Source organism: Miniopterus schreibersii (assembly GCF_964146895.1).
Source record: "Miniopterus schreibersii genome assembly, chromosome: 10".
NCBI lineage: Eukaryota > Metazoa > Chordata > Mammalia > Chiroptera > Miniopteridae > Miniopterus > Miniopterus schreibersii.
The window spans coordinates 68599303-68616959 of NC_138110.1; the positions used below are offsets into that span (position 1 = coordinate 68599303).

The following is a 17657-nucleotide window of genomic DNA, read 5'->3' on the forward strand; positions in this document are numbered from 1 at the left end:
CTAACTGTCACAAGAATGCAAAGTAACAATGTCCAATCTGGGTAATTGTATTAGCTGTTGTGCAATTGTGTTAACTCAGACGAGTCTTGACTGCGACGGTGCTAACCAGGAACACTTCATTTGAGAGAAATAAAATTATATTGGGTAAGCTCATGAAATTTTGGGGTTTAATTGTTACAACAATGAGCACCGCCTTAATATACATGTCATTTTTTTCTGATATCAATACTATGCGTCAGCAACAGTATTACCCTTGCATATCAAAGAGAACAAAACTGAGTATTAGAATGAAATCATTTGTCTAAGGTCACTTGGCTAGCTGGTGGCAGATATATGTCAAACTCTTCTGGTTAATGTATACTTTTAATTATATTTAATGAGCCAAAGAGTGAGACACAAATATGAAGTAGCAACAATGGAGATTAGTGGCCACTATGCAAAATTTTAGCATTAACACCCTAAAGAAGATTGCCAATGAAGTTGTTAATAAAATTATTGCATATTTTAGAAGATTAACTTTATTGTGATATATTATAACAGATGAAGTTTTTGCTCCTTTAAATATGTAAATTAATAAAGAAAAAACCAGTGCATTGGTAAGATCAGTAGTTTGGGGCAATGTTTTGTTTTCACCAAACCTTGATTTTAGTGTAGGAGTTGTGTTCCTGTGAAGCAATTCCCCATGTGGGGCTGAAAGAAAATATTGCCAGAATAGTAACTCCTAATTTCTGAATCTTGAAACTGTGTCCCAAATGTACTTAGTGTGGAGTTCTAGTGAAGGTAATTGAAATAGCATTGCCTTTCCCTCTCTGTGTCATGCATAATAATAGCCCTCTGAAATTCGAATCTTTGAAAAAAATGCCAAAATGCCTTTTCCTCTTCAGCTTATTCTTACTGTTTAATTTGAGTAGGTTTGTTGGAGAATGGGAAGATTTCTGGCCCTTTTTATCGTTCCTACTTTCGGTAATGTCAGAATTATGAAATATATAAACTCAGCAAAGATTGCCCTTCTCTTTGCAAATGTAAGGCAGAGTTGCACTCTGGAGCCCTTCTCCAGCAGGCTTTCTCTGAGCTCTCAGGTAAAGACGGGGAACCTGCCCAGGTGGAGTGGCTCAGTGGTTGAGCATCGACCTAGGATCCAGGAGATTGCAGTTTGATTCCCAGTCAGGGCACATGCCCGGGTTGTGGGCTCGATCCCCAGTTGGAGGTGTGCAGGAGGCAGCCGATCAATGACTCTCTCATCATTGATGTTTCTATCTTTCTCTCTCCCTCTCCTTCCCTCTCTCTGAAATCAATAAGGACATATTTTTTTTTTTTTTAAAAAAAGAGGGAACCTACATTACCACCGAGAGGGTCGGTATTAAAATATATTCGCTCAGTAGAAGAGGAGGGCTTTATGAATAAAAGGATCATGTAAGCCATTGCTTTAGGTGTCTTCTTTTCTACATGCACTAGTTTTCGTTGCCTACTTGTTCAAGAGTCCCCAACTGGGAGTTACCCACGTGCCCATAACAGTAGGATGCGTAAGTAAATTGGGGTATGTTCCTATGGTGGAATGCTACATAGCAGTGAGAAGGAACTATAGAGAGAAGTTTCACAATTTCAATAAATTTCACAATTGTAATGTTGACTGAAGAAAGCCAGATACCAATGACTGCATATTTTACCCTATGATAAGAGAATTTACAAATAGGTCAGACACAGGCAGGAAAGTTGCTATTTTGTTGGGCACATTGTATTTTTGAGATTCTGTATTATGACATCTTACCCAAGATCTTCACTAACTCACTAAGAAAGTGCTTTATTTTTATTTATGAATGAGCTGGAGAAGAAGGGAAGGGAAGGAGGAAGAGAAAAGTAAAATTCAGCACTATGTCCATCAAGGCCACCAGAAAACGTATCAGAACTCTTGACTTCAAGTGAAGACTCCTCTCCGGCACTGAATTATGCCATCTGAGCAGTGCTTGGAAGAGAAGCTCTGTAGATCCTAACCAGGATGCAACACTTTAATCCCAACTAGAAGCAGCTCAGCATTTCCCCTTATCTCTCCAAACAGTTCAATGCACAGCCATGAGCAAAGTGTCCACAAGAGACCCTTCAACCTCCAATGGTTTCCTATAGTAAATCAGACTTCCCATGACCCAATTCAGCAATAAAATTCTAAGTTTCTTTGATGCTGTGGGAACTGGAGCTTTGAAAATTAACAAGATGTATATTAAAAGTGGTAGGAAAATGTCACTATTACAGTATAATCTATCCAAAACCAAACATTTTGGTCAGATAATGGAACTTGGCTAGGTATCTTTAACACTCATGGAATATCATTTCATTTCTCAAAAGAACCAAGAGAGTATTTGCTGTTGCTGCTCCTGTTTTTAATGATTTCTCCCACATTCCTCTCTAGTTATCATCCCGTATCTTTGGCAGTACCAAAGGCAATAGTCATGCTTAGATGATAGTTATTGTTGATAATAGTTGCTGTTGATAGTTATTGTTTGTAGTCTCCAGCTTCATGTTATGTATCATAGCCTCATAAATACAAGGCTAAAGGCCATTTAAAATCAGAAAAATATTCACTGAGATACAACCCTGACCTGTAAATGTCAAATTATTTTATTAAAAAGTCTCTCAAAAAAAGGCCCTGGGAAGCATATCTTGGAGGTACAACTTGTGGGGTGTGGAGGAACAACTGGATAGTCATCATTGTGCATCAGTTATTCAAAAATTGAGTTATCTTATTGAGCAGCAACAAATGTGGCACACAATGAACCGTGTCCCCCAAAGCAAAACCACCCTCAAATCCCTTCTTCCTAGCCATATGAATGCCTGACCAGAAACTACAATTCTCATTATTGCTACCAGTGACCACGGGACTAAATTATTAATAAAAATTATGTATGCTACTTCTAGGTCATCTTGAAGATATATAGACGCTTGCCCTAGACTTGGTCCCTATGTTTTTCCCCAATGTTTGGAAATGGTGAGCATTAGAAGGACACTGGAAACCACATCTTGAGGATGGCTCTCAGTTAGATTGGATCCCTGAATTATATGGTGGAGCAGAGCTTGCCTCCATGCCTAGGCTATTAAAAAAGAGAAAAATAAACATCTATTTTGTTGGACACATTGTATGTTTGAGACTCCCCCTACCACCTCAGACAGACTTTTAAAAAATTAAAAATAACAAAATGTTTTGAGTACTTTGATGTATATTTGTATCTGTGTGTATATGTAGGCTGTGTTGCTTGCCACATTGACTTTTAGCACAACTCCATAAGATATTAATAGGTATTATTACTATTTTTCGTTTTGAGATGAGGAGAGGAGGAAGGGAAAGCCCCACAGCTCATCAGTTGCAGAGCTAGCCTTCCACATTCTTAACCATGCTGCCATATTTCACCTTGTTAGCCAGGGCACAGAGCAGACGAGTAAACATGGCTACAATCTGCGTCACTCCTCCTATTAAGGTGCAGAGTAAAATTCTGCTCCCCTTAAATCTGGGCTGCCAATAGGGACTGTGCCACAGTTCTGGTTCCTGCCTTAGGAGACCGGCAGCTTCTGTTTCCTGTCTCCGGGAGCACCTGCTCTTAGAGTACTGAGCCCAGCCACCCCGAGCCATCATGCTGGACTGGCCACAGGCAGGTGCTCCGGCTGACAGTCCCAGCTGAGCCCGACCCGCCAGCCACCACCGCCAAGGTCCAGGCACGGAGGCGAAGCCGCCATGGACTCTCCAGACCGCTCTACCTGCTGGCTGCGCCTCGGAGGGCTCTCCACCAAATTTACGTAGACTAAAAGAATCACCCAGCCAAGTGTTGACTGAACTCTTAACCCACAAAAGCACAAGTTTTGGGGTAGTTTGTTATACAGCAATAAATCTCCAGAACATAGAAATCCCTAATTTAAAGCCTATGATGTACACATGCGGATTTATATGTGTGTGTGTGTGCTATTTGTAGAAGCCAGTGGAAATTTCTATAATAAATTTGCCATAAATATGGTTATAATTGTAATTACATATCTTGTCGTACAACATGTATACCACACATTTTAGGACATATACAACAAATATTCAAATGGAAGGCAATATCCATTTTTGGAAGTAAAAAGTGCTTTAGTTATTATTTTACGTTTAATAAAGTGTATGTACGATGGTTTCTCTGGAACTCAGATTACTATAAAAGCTACATGCTATCTTTTATTTCTTATATATTTTTTATTTATACACATGGTATTACTAAACACATAACTAGTATCCTTCTAGAAATATGTTGGAAAGTTTTCTATATTTACCTCCATTGTAAGTGGTTATTTTATTATTTTTAAGTGGTTCACATATGCCTTTTCTTCTATATTTGAGTGCAATCATATTAAATGTCTTCCTTTCTCTATTCTCCTGAGACTAGAATTTCTTCTTGGGTTATAACCTAAATAAATCTCTCCTATAGGCTTTGTAAAAAGGTATGTAGTAAAAGTATTTTGTTTTTTTCAAAGAAAGGAAGACCGGCTGTATGTAGCTTAGTTTGGGTGCTGAGATTTGGCCACAAAGTGATTTCTAATTTTGCTTTCTGATTTGCAAATCAGAAATTGGCCTTGAGTTTAAAATGGACCCTGTTCCTGTCACAGGCTCCTGATCCTTCCAGGAAAATTAGCCACATCCTGTGGAAAGCTCGATTAGGGACAGCTTTGTTCTTATTCTCTGAATGTAGAATTTGTTGAAGGAAGGGACAAACGAAAGAAAGAAGGAAGGGAGAGAATCAGAGAGGAGGAAGAACTATATTTTCTTGTAGAAGTAATGCTGGAAATAGTCACACATTACAGGTTAATTCAGCTTTTGAAGGCAGCTCGGGAGCTAATGCATCGATTTTTAAAATGGTTACTTTCCATGGACAGGTTTTACTCCAAGTCATACTTACCCAATGCCACTGGGAAGGCAACCCACTTATATACATAACATTTATAGGATGCCTGCTACATATGTCAGTACTTAAGGTTATTATATGTAAAATCCTGGCCCATAATAGATATTCAGTAAATTCTAAAAAACAAAAGTTAGAAATGAGTATTCTCTCAAACCCAAAATTACAGTAGTTAGTTTTCTTTGCTTTTTTGACGTTGTCCACATATACAGGTAGGAGCTATGACTGCAGATGGCTCCTGAGCCACAGTCTACACTTGGTAACTCTCGAGCAGAAACAGCTTCACCTCTAAAGTGTGTGGCAAACACAGCTGCTGCATTAGATGGGGGTTGCATGTAGGAAGACCCATGAAGTCCCTTCTGACTCTACGGTGCAGAGACACAAAAGATAGTGGCCACCTCCTCTGTTCACCTCTGCGCAAAACCATTCCCCACACAAAAGGAAGACTACAGGAGGAGGAAGGAAAGCTTAACACAGAAGGACGTGGAATGTTTTCACTGTCTTTGGCATCCTAGCGCATTTAAAATAACGACAAAATACCAGTTGTCCTTCCTGTTACAACAGATGGAAGGAATCTGGTACCATGTCCTTAATGGGTTTCCAGGAAAGAGACTGAAGTGTGTTTATCCTCATATTTATTAGAAAAGAAAAAAAGGACTCCATAGAAACGAACCTCTCAAATTGCTTCCCTTAAATAAATACAATAGTCTTCTTTAAAAACGCTGTTGAACAGGCCCTTCTCCAATGGTAACATGTTGGCCATCTGAGCTGTCGGTGGAACAGCCATCAGCCACATGTGGCTTTTGAGCATTAAAACGTGCTAGTGAGACTGAGGAATTGAATTTTTAATTGTATTTCATTTGAATTAATTTTATTAACTATCAATAGCCACATGGGGCTAGTGGCTAACACACTGGACAGTAGATCTGAAAGGCTGCGACATTATAGGTTATCTGAGAGAAGGTTAATAATAGTGCAGATTACTCACCTACAATTTATCTGATTGATTTAATGGCACTTTATCTGCCTCCCAACTTTCCCCAATATCTGTTCTTACAATAATCAAGTTAAAAACTCCTGTCTAGCTCCTACGTATCCAACAGCATACTGTGCTATAAATTCATGGGACCTCTCTGCCCATAGATCCCTTCTGGGCAATTTGCCTCCACACTCTGCGCTACTGAATGGGCACCTAATTGTTGTAGGCTGTGTGACTTCCCCCACCAACCCCAGGCACTGCTGGGAGGCCTGCTGACCCCTGTGCACTCTATTCACAAGCTGGCCAATTAGTAACTTAAAATCCGGTGAGAAAACTTAAATTGGGCTAAACTGGGGACATGGATTTGGAATCAGAAATCTGGGAGATTCTGCTAGTTAGCATGCAACTAGGACCAAAGTTATACAGTAGGATTTGCTGTGCTGCAGTAAGGCCTGGGTAGCAGAACGGCCCCAGGCCATTTGGAAAGGGGAAGAAAAGCTCCAAGGCTACAGGGGGTGGGCAGCAGAAATATAATAAGAAAGGCACAGCCTTGCTGAGGGAGTTCACAAGGACCTCAGCTCCCGACAAGCAGGGCCAGCTCCAAAGTCTGCTTCCCCCACGGTCACCATGATTTAGATATTCCTGAGACCCACAATTCTAACTGTGACTTCTCACCCTTTTTTTCTGAGCTAACCTAAACCTGAGAAAGTCTGTTCGCTAAGACACAGATTTAACACATGCATGTGGAATTGAACCTGCCTTATAAACAAATAAACCAGAAAGCAAACAAACACCTTGAGACTCCATGGCTCCTGGAGTTAACGAACCTGGGGATTAATTCTAAAAAGACTCTTTTCTTAATGCTCCTCTTTCAGGTTCTCCCCTCACGCATGAAGCTTGGCATTCTAATGACATGCATCACATCCATGCCCTGGCTTCCACACTCCAGCCCCAGCCTGGCTCTCCAGCCTTACAGGAAGGGAAGGGGGAGCGGAGTGTGGGACTGAGAGGCTCAGGCGGGGACCCTCAGTGGCACTGGCCTCTTCTCCCTTGTTGTAGTTTGAATGTCTGGGAGTGGGAAGCCTTAGACGTGAGTGTACCAGAGAGGCCTGGGCAACCACACGAGGGCTTCTAAACAATGTCAGAAGCACAGCAGAATGAACAGCAGGACAGTTACACAGCTGGCAATTAGCAGAGTGAAGATTCCATTCTCTTTGTTACCAAGACCTGGTTTGGAAATGTCGAACTTTAGCAAAATTTCCAAGATCAAAGAAAGCTGGTGGGGTTTAATTTTAATAACCAATATGCATTCTGTATTTTGCTTGGCATACTAATGGCACATAATAAATAATTTAAAATAAATCATATAGCATCTGACTATTCTATGGCTTTCTTTGTTGTTGTTGTTTATAGAGTTTTAGTACACGGATTTCTTTTAATGTTAGAAGAGCAAATTGGAGCCATGATGGTTCGGCAAGGTGTGATTTGAAAATTCCAAGTAAGTTTCTCTTATGGTAAGCTTTTTTACCATTGACCTCTTCCTGTGGCTAGAATTCCACTATTAAAATATACCTCTAAATTTTTTTTCTATTTCTAAAAAGGGTAGAATACAAACTCTTCCACCTAGACAACCAGCAAAGCTTAACAATTTATTTTGAAATTATGTTCACAGGCACCAGAAGACCACTAAGGCAGCTGGTACTAGAGAGGCCAGGATGTTGGAGAGAAGGGATGTGCCTGACATGACATTCGGAGCTTCATTTCCTCCCAAGGCATTTCCCGATGCAGAAAAACTACAGATCCCAGAACTCAACGCCACGCACAAAGCAGAGGCCAAAAGGCTCAGACACTGAACTGAAATTTCTGTAGTCTTATTAGTCTGGGGAATTCAAACCTGAATAAACTTGAGGACCCAAGGTCCTGAAGGAACAGGAGACACATTGAGGTGAGCCCCACAGTCTGCACCAGGTCATGTTCTAGAGCTTGTTCATGTGCGCACAGATTTAAGGAGGAAAGTCTAGGGTGACATAGTCCCTCTGCAGGAGGCCAGGAGGTGGGACCATCTCGGACATAGCTCCTCACCCATGGGAAAGGTGAGGTTCTACCGTGGAAGGACCTATGGATTAAATAAAAATTCCTCATTGTGTTCAAGCTTGAGGAGGTAGCTTTATGGATCCTGTGAAAGATGCTGCAGGGCTGAGAGCCACTCCACCTCCATTCCAGACATTAGGGTGCTTGGGTTTAGAACTCCATTCTTGAGTAAATCTAAGTTAATCACACTGCTAGAGCACTAACAGAAAGGCTGATACTTTTCTCTTTAGGGGTTGTTTCGATCCTACATCGTTCATTAGAAACCTCCAGAGATTTCACAAACCTACTGAGGAATTCTGTTCAAAGAGTCACATTCTCTCTCTAACTTCTGTTTAACCAAAAATAGCTCATGCTGCAATTTAGGCTCCTGCCTCGCATTCTGTTTCCAGAAGGAACAGGAAAAAAAAAACACATGTCCCACACTCTGTGAATAATTGTATTTTTACATAGAGGCCTCAATTAGCCATTCTCTTGGGAATAAAGTGCCTATAAACGAACTCATTCATGTTGACGATCATTTTTATTTCTCAGAAATTTCAGAGAGCAGAGCTGCCCGTGTTTGCAGCTGCAACGTAGTTTCCATTAATGCGGGCCCAAATAAAGCTCCTTCCAGGATTCCATGGAACCCGGGGGGCCGTCTTCTGCCTACTTGTCTTTCTTTTCTCTTCTTTTTTTTTTGGTACATGTGGCTTGCTCTGAGATTTTAATTTGTGACACAAGCTGTTTCTTTTTTCTCCTGGGCACAGCGTTAGGCCACACTTCTCAGCCACGCTTGCAGCTAGGTGTGGTCATGCGATTAAGTTCAGGCCAATGAAATATGGATAAATGATTTATCTCACTTCCAGGCATGACCCATAAAATTCCCCTGAGTGATTCTCAGCTCCCTCTTTTTCCTCATATGCCAGTGGGATAGAGAAACAAGTGGACCTTAAGACAGAAGCAGCCCGGGTCCCTGATGGAGCACGTGGCAGGCTGCCAGCAGGACCATTCACAATGGACAGTGATGTAAAAGAGAAATCCACTTCTATCGTGCCAGGCCATTGGGAATTTCGATTTTATTTTATTTTTTTTGTTATAGAAGTTGGCCAGCTACCATTACAGGGAGACTGGAGCTGGGATCTGCAGGTTGTTAAGGACACATTGACTCTCTGGAAATAGAATTCCTGGGTTTGGGTCCCAGGTCTGCCACCTGTACCAGGTATGTGACCTGGGACATTCCCTGAGGATTCTGGTTCCTGAATGAGTATGTGGAAGGCCGCTGGACTGGGAAATGAAAGACAAACAAACACCTATTTCTTTAAGCCAACGGGAGCTTTGAAGTCGCTAATTACAGTGATTCACATACTCTGACTGAATCAGGAGACACTGAAGCTATGAAAGTCATGGGGGCACGGAAGATTTCAAGAAAGGCAGCGTTCGAGGTTTGGACACGTGCGGGAAGGAAGCTATTGGCGATATGTCCGTTTTCTTTTTCATGAATAATTTGGGCATATGGATTTGCTAAGGGACACGCCGCCCCTCTTTTCCCTCCTCCCGGGGACATTCACACAGCATCCTCAATGGCCTCGATTGCTTTCTATAAACACATCTGTTCTCCACCCCTATCAAAAAACTAATGATGGAACTGATTAAACTCATTCATGTCCAGTGTCTCTTCAGACATCAGTGTTTTTAAGCCTCTTTTTAAAGTACGGAGTTCCCCCATTTTCCAATAAATAGGTAGATATTTTTCATGACTAAAAGCTGGCTGGAAGGCAGACCTGATGGCAATTTCGGGACATTTGGGATGGGGTGGGGAGCATGGCTGCCATGGCAAACACCCCTGTCTCTTGGAAGAGCTGCTGGACAGAGGATCTAACTTGACTTCCTTCCTGCTCCTAGGCCCCCCCTGTGAGCCCCAACCTCTCAGGGTCTGCAGACACATGCTCCCCTCCAGCCCTTCATATGATCTCTTTCCTCCCTGGGGACAGCTTGGTCCTAATGGCTCTAATCTTAACCCAACTCTGTCTTTGCCTTTCCATAGCGCTGGCCTCTTGCTTCTGCCAAATGTTGCTGGATACCGTTTAATAGTGTCAACAATAAAAATAGGACCAAAATCTGCAGTTGGGTTGCCTAAATTCTTGTGGACACAGTTTTCTCCTCTTACAATGGCATTATGGGTTCACCTGTGTCCTCAAAAAATGCACATGTTGAAGACCTAACCCCAGTGCCTCAGAATATGACCTTGTTTGGAAATAAGGTTGTTACAGATGTAATTAGTTAAAATGGGGTCAGTAGTGTGGGCCTTCATCTAATATAACTGGTGTCCCAGAAAGTAGAAGTTTGGATACACACACACAGAATATGCCAAGCAAAGATGACAAGGGACTAGAAGCCAAGGGACGCCAAAGATTGTCAGCCAACCACCAAAGACACGGGAGGGCGTTTCCCTCCCAGCTCCCAAAACGCACCAACCCTGCTGGCACCTTCATCTCAGATAATTCTGGCCTCCAGAACTGTAAGTCAATAAATTTCTGTTGTTTTAAGGCACCCAGTTTTTGATATTTTGTTACAGCAGCTCTAGCAAACCAGCCCAAAGGGGACAATATCTATGTAATTGGGCTGTTTTGAGGACTTCAAGAGGTAACACGGTGCTCATAGCACACAGCAAGTGCTCAGTAAATATCAGCTGTTAAGGCTACCTCGGCTACTGCTTATTTACTGAACATTTCATCTGTCAATTGAATCGTCTTTGTTCCTAAGTGCAGCCCCATTCTGCCTGCTTTATTTCCATATCTGCCCTTGAAGTTTCTGATTAAAAAATCTGTGATGTTGGAACCCATCTCCTTGATTAGCAAACTATTGCTACATGCAATGGACAATATTTATTGATCTTTCAGATTTCTTCTCTTTGAGCTAAATGAGCCTTGATTTTTCCTTAATGGGTATTAATGCCTTAGTTGTGTTTTTTTTTAATCTTTACCTAAGGACACGATCATTTCTTTTTAGAGAGAGGGAATGGGAGAGGTAGAAGGAGAGAGAGTGAAACACATTGATGTGAGAGAGAAACATGAATCGGTTGCCTCCCATATGTACCCTGACCATGAAGGGGATCGAACTTGCAACCTAGGTATGTGCCCTGACTGGGAATTGAACCTGCCAACTTTTGATGCTCCAACCAACTGAGCCACATCGGCCAGGGCTTAATGCCTTAACTTTTAAGTCATCTCTATAGTGGCTAAGAAAGGCTTTTTGAGCTCATCAGTACAGATGAGCATATAGAACTAGAATCTGACACGGCATCAACAGGAGCCAAGACTGCAGTGTGCTAAGAAGGTCTACCACGTGAGCTCTGCCAAATCCGGTATCCGCCCTTCTCTGCCCCAGGAGGCTGACTCGTGTGGACACTTGACCCAGGTTCCCTTGGTGACTGGTGTCTGGATGGCTTGGCCACTGGGGGAGACACGAGCAGGTAACGTGAGGGCAGTAGGTGACACAAGCTGGGTATTTCTTTCCTTCTTCCCGCTTTGGCACTTTGCCTCGTAAGTAGCTGTATTCCTACATGGTCACAGTGCCTGAAAAAACACTTGCACTTGTCCCCTGAGGCCCAGGGACAGTAAAGGCTTCCTAGTGATGTTCCTAGTCCCTGGGGCCCCACTATCGGTTGCTTGTTTCCTTAACCCTCAGGCATCCCTTGAAGTGTCTTCATTTGAGCCACCTGAGGTGGACTCTCTTTTCTTACTTGTACCCTGACTGGGACCTTCTTGACGTTAGAGATTGCCCCAGAGCAGGTCCTGAGGCAAGGATTGGGAGCAAGGAGTTTATTTGGGAAGTACAGGGACCACTGTTAAGGAAGAAGGGAGTGTTACGTGAAGGGAAAGGTAGATAATTAGGGCTGAGTTAGTTAACCCGTTAAAATAGTGTGTCACTGAGGCTCTATCCTGCTGAGGAACTCTGAGAAACAGTGTAAAACTTGCCTCAGAATTATCTCACCTAAGGGGAGAAGGGGCTGTCTGTCCCCTCCTGAGAGATCAATGGGTAGAGAGCTACTCCTGGGAGTGTGCATTCACCAAGCTGTCAGCCTATCTTGTCCCCAGGTTGCACAGCTTTGCTCGGGATGGAAAAGAGAGCCATCAGCCTGGCAGCTGGAAGCACACGGAAAGGCTCATGATGAGCGGTGCTCAGAGGCCAGCTACTGCAGAGACCAAGTCTACGTATTTTTCCTGGAAGCCCCAGTCTCATGATCCCCACCACATATTATCGAATGACACTTCTCATTTTCCATCTCACTTACAAATGATTTCTCCTCTCCACTCACGGTTCCTTGTGCTTTTCTTCACTGGATTTTATTCTGACATTCCAGTTTTACCATGTCATTTTGAATTCCGATTTCCTCCATTGCATACTGAGAATATTACTTTATGTGATTCACATTATCCTGGGGCTACTCCGGAGAGTCATCGGGTTAGGATTTCCCCAGGTTTCATGTTTTTCAAAGGCATAGGTCTAGACATATAAATATATGGCGATTAATTGCAAATGCTGCAAACTGTGGCTCCAGATATGGCCAAATATATATTTTTGGGTTCCTCAGATGGGTCACTTATCCATTCAATTACCATTTACACTGTGTCTACCATGCACCCAGCACTTAGAATATCTTGATGCACACAATAGGGTCTTTGCCCTCATGAGAATTCAGACAAGTAATTATGTAATTTGAAGTAGAGTGTGACAGGTGCTTGGATGAAGAGAAGTCTGGGAAGGGATATGTATGTGCCTGTGTGTGTGTGTGTGTGTGTGAGAGAGAGAGAGAGATAGAGAGAGAGAGAGAGAGAGAGAGAGAGAGAGAGAAGGAGAGACAGAGAGGGAGAGAGAGAGAATCTGTTCTGACACCAAGGATTGGACCAACGAAGCCTGAGCTGAGATGGGGTATGTGGATTGGGGGTGCTGGGGGCAGGAACTGGGATCAGGGTGTTTCAAATATTTAAACAGACACCAAGGCAGGAAAGAGTTGGTGCCTTCGGGGAGGTGGAAGTACCCTAAAACGGGCTGGAGCACAGCCCTGGTGCGGACCGAGGGCAAAGGAGGGGAAAAGATGCAGTTGGCAGAGGGCAGACTTTGCTGGCTTCCTGCTTCCAGACTAGACTTCTGAGAGCCCCGGGAAGAGCCAGAATGACATATCTTGCTTCAAATTCTGTTTTTCCCCCGTGTGCACTTTGTATCATTTAGGAGATGACAGCGCTTTCTCTTTGAACTTGAGCAGCTTCTTTGAAAAGGAACTGAGATGACTGCAGGTCCTTTAGGAACAGAGAGAAGATGCCTGAGTGTTTACCCGATTGGTAACCAACCCTGACTCAAGGCGCCCCAGCTTCTGCTGGCGGGCACAGGGCTCTCACGCTTGGGGTTTCTGCCCTGGCGCTGCCAGCACCCTTTTCTGCCCAGTGCTGGCCCCTTCCTCTCATTGGCCCAGCAAAGCCAGGGTCTGGAAACACTGGTCACTCCTCCCAGCACACTGGGAGGTAGAAACTCCCAGACCTTGTGCACAGGATAGAAATAAGGAGTGGGTAAGAGCACTTAAACATTGCAACCCTGGATCTCCTTGCCCCCGCTTCCTCATCAGCCAAAACACTACCCAGCGTTACAGTTAAAAGTGTTATCATATGGAAACAACTTTGCCTGGCCAATATGAGTGCTATCTAAATTTTTTTTTTTAAATATAGCTTTATTGATTTCAGAGAGAGAGGAAGGGAGAGGGAGAGAGATAGAAACATCAATGATAGTCATTGATCGGCTGCCTCCTGCATGCCCCCGACTGGGGATGGAGCCCTCAACCCGGGCATGTGCCCTGACCAGGAATCGAACCCCAATCGCCTGGATCCTAGGTTGACGCTCAACCACTGAGCCACGCCCGGCCTGGCAGCTATCTAAATTTTAACTAGTCATTTTCCTAGTCAGTCCTACAAAGTGGCAATTGCCAAGCGATGCCAGTCTCAACCGGGTATCAAGCGGAGCTGTGTCAGTGCAGACAAGGCCCCATCCCTGCAGGTGTGGCGACAACGTGGACTCAGCCCCGTCCCTGTAGATGGGCGTCTGAATCGTTAGAAAACAGTTCCCTCAGACTCACAACTTCATTTATATCCAATTGATATTTCACGCTGTCCCCAAAGAGCCACGAGCCTTTGTTGCCTTTGTTTCTTATAATTAAGGTCTGTGGTTGCATATCCCTCTTCTCAGGTGCTTCATTTGTTTTCTGAGTCAGGAGGTGTCACCGCTCTGTAAACAACCTCCCTGTGCAGGAGCCGTGGGAGGCTCTGTCTGACGCCTCCCGGGCCTCAAACTCTGCTTCAGCAGGAGAAAGCCAGGCTGCAGGATAAATCCACCACCCTTTGCCCCTTGCATTCTGTGGCCAGTCTAATTATCTACTCAGCCAACACCAATTACCTGCAATCAGTGTTACACTGAAGTTCAATAACAGATGGACATTTGATTGATTTCCAACAGACTCTTAATTGTTTCTCTTTCTTTAGCCCTCCCCTCCCTTTGTGTCTGTATCTGGCCGTGTCACTCTCTCCTGGGGTCCCTAACCCCCCCCTTGTAACTCCAGCAAACCAACAATTATGACTTTCCCCAGCTTCATGCTTCCAGCGTTTCCTGATTTGGAACCTGGCAATGGAACTTCCGACAAGCAAGGGGCATGCTGCAAGTTGGCTTGGAGAAAGCTGTCTTGGGTAGTAACTTGCACTAGATAAATGGATCATTCAGATTCTAAGTCTTTGTCCAAAATGACTTTTTGATCCCTTGTATCCCATAATTGTTATTTTCGAGTTTGAAATACATGGGGATTTAGGGTGAGAATAGTTTAACAGCCAAATCTCTCTTGGGTATTTCTATTAATTCATGTGCAAACACATATCTGTGCATATTTATAGTCACGTGTAGAGATAACTAGAACACATGTGAGCTTCTAGGCCATTTCTATGGCCCATGGGCAGTAAGACTTACAGGGACCTTTATAGAAAATCCCCTATATAGATGCTCATTTTTTTATTTTTTTTGAGCATGATATACTCTATTCTAGATCTTCAAAAGAGCACACCTGATTCGACTGTCCTCTCTGCCCAGTGAGTCAGCCTTAGTATCATATAAATAGGTGGCTATTTATAAGTGAAACACAGGTCAGTTGATAGAAAAATTGTCAGTAGCTGTGCCCCTGGTTGGAAAGACAAAGGCGAGCTGTGGCCATGGAAGGAGGAATGCTGACGGCAGCCAGAGTCCTGTGGAGGGCAGGAGAACAGCCCGTCTACAACACCCCCACCTGGCGGGCTGTGGTGGCTGCTCAGACTGTGGACTGCTAATTCCCAGGGAGAACGGCCTTCTGATGAAACAATGTTGATATGGCATGGCATGTTACATTTAAAAGGAGAAATAGGTTATCTTGGGTTGGGTTCCCCTAGGAGGAAGCCTCTGGTACAAGGATTTGAACATAAGTGGTCTACTTGCCAGGTAGTCCCAGGAAACAAGGGAAGTAGGGTAATGATTCAGGGAAAGGAAGGCCACCAATGCAAGCTGAGCTTGTGAGCAAGCTACTGCTGAGGGCAACTGGGTCTCAGTCCTGCCCAGGCCTCTGGAAGACAAAGACAAAGCTGCTTCAGAACTGTCTCGCATCCCTGCCCCTACATCTCACCCAGGAGCTAGGAAGCTGTAGTATTAACCGGTCAGCTCTCGTCCATCCTTGGCTGAGAGGTGCTCCCGGGGGTGTTCGTTCTTCAGCCCTTCTGTCTGCCCCCCACATAGAGGCTCTGTAGCCAGAAAAAAGCCACGGGGATTCAGGCAGGGCAACAACAGTGTCTGTCTGCCCGACAGCTGCCTCGCAGAAATATACCCCCGACATGCCTAAGAAGAGATGAACTTGTAGACGTTTCAAACAGGGGTTCCTGAGTCACCAAGAGAAAACCCACAGAGTTACAATAACCTGCAACATCTGTACCAAAAGGTGGATGCGCTTGCTTACTGAGGACACTCAGATGATGGCGGGAAGGTGAGGAAAGGAAGATGAGAGTAAAGAGGAAATGCTGCTCTTGGACTTACAAGTCCTCCGAAAGGTCAGGGAGCTCTGTCACCAAGATCATAGGCTGTATGGACAGAAAAGGACCTATGATCATCCCTCGACCACCACCCAGTCAGTGATGTGTTGACCGAATGGCCATATTTTGTAGGGTTTCAACGGGAAACCACCTTACTTTTCTGGAGCCACTCCAAAGACAGGCTCTTTTACAAGGCTCTCCTTTCCTGCTCTGGACAAAAATGTGTGAAGACACCACAGATTTCTGGTCACTCTCAGTTATAAGAATCATCTAATTTTAATAATTAAGATTCATGAATTAGCCCGGCTGGGCGTAGCTCAGGGGTTGAGCGTCAACTTAGGATCCAGGAGATTGCGGTTCGATTCCCGGTCAGGGCACATGCCCAGGTTGTGGGCTCAGTCCCCAGTCAGGGTTGTGCAGGAGGCAGCCGATCAGTGACTCTCTCTCATCATTGATGTATCTACCTCTCTCTCCCTATCCCTTCCTCTCTCTGAAATCAATAAAGACATATTAGGAACAAAACAAAAAGATTCACAAATTAAGTCACAAATCTCATTCTATTACTTACAAGGAAGGAAAAAAATGAAAACACAAATATATGCACATAATGAGTCCTCTTATAGTCTTCCTATCCAAAGAATTTTGCTCAGCACTTCATGATAAGACTCTTAATGGCACCTCATATTCAGTTTACAATTTAAGGTATTTTATCTGTATAAAAACTTTTATTTGCGGCCACTAGTTTTGACCTTTGAAAACATTTTCAAAAAGTTTGAAAGTTCATCGCAAATCTCAACTGTGCCTTATCGTGAAATGGGGCTGCTACTCCCTCCCTCTGAAAGCCTCTAAGATTGCTAAGTCAACACCTCTATGCAGAATCATGTTTAAGTTCACGCCCAAAGAAATCACTGAACCTGCCCGGGTACATGCATCACTTGTTCAGACTCTGCTTTATTATACACTCTCCCGGAGAAGTAATAGTAATCACTTATCTATTAGTGTTCTTGAGCATATTTTAAAAAATACCATGTAAAATAAAACAGCCAGATAACAGGATCTGTTTTCCCAGTATTGCATCTAACTTTCCATTAACGTTAAAAAATACTAAAGCTACATTTTGTGTGTGAAAGCAACCAGGGCGTTCACGATCACTGTTGCATTCCCCTTCTTGAATTACTTGTTTGTATAACATCTTCTACACTAAAAGTGAAATATAGTCTCAGAACATGATTCAGAAGTATTAAGAATCCATTTTTGCCACTGTATGTGTAGGGATTTATCTACGAACCCTAGTAAGAGTCAATCATAATTTTATTTCAATTGGAAGTTAGGCTCTGTTTCATTCCTTGGACACACTTCCATATAACATGATTGAAATGAAGGTGATTGATACCAAAGGGATTCCAACTCAGTGGTTTTTGAAGTGGCTGATTTAACATCATTTATCTAGTTGTTTTGAAGGGGGAGATAAAAAACACTGAGAATTAATCATAACCCCAGTTCTTATGCACTCATGATGCCTTTTTACATAGCTGTAAAACATACATGAAGATGTTGGATATGTGTAATTATGACATTTGAAAAGATTTAGGGGTGTGTGGTTAT

The 17657-nt window shown here is 43.4% G+C and overlaps 1 protein-coding gene across 2 annotated transcripts in view; it reads right to left on the minus strand.

Moving 5' to 3' along the window:
- Window positions 1–17657, minus strand: part of PAK5 (p21 (RAC1) activated kinase 5) — a 166183-nt gene that overhangs the window by 61133 nt on the left and 87393 nt on the right. The window lies entirely within an intron of this gene.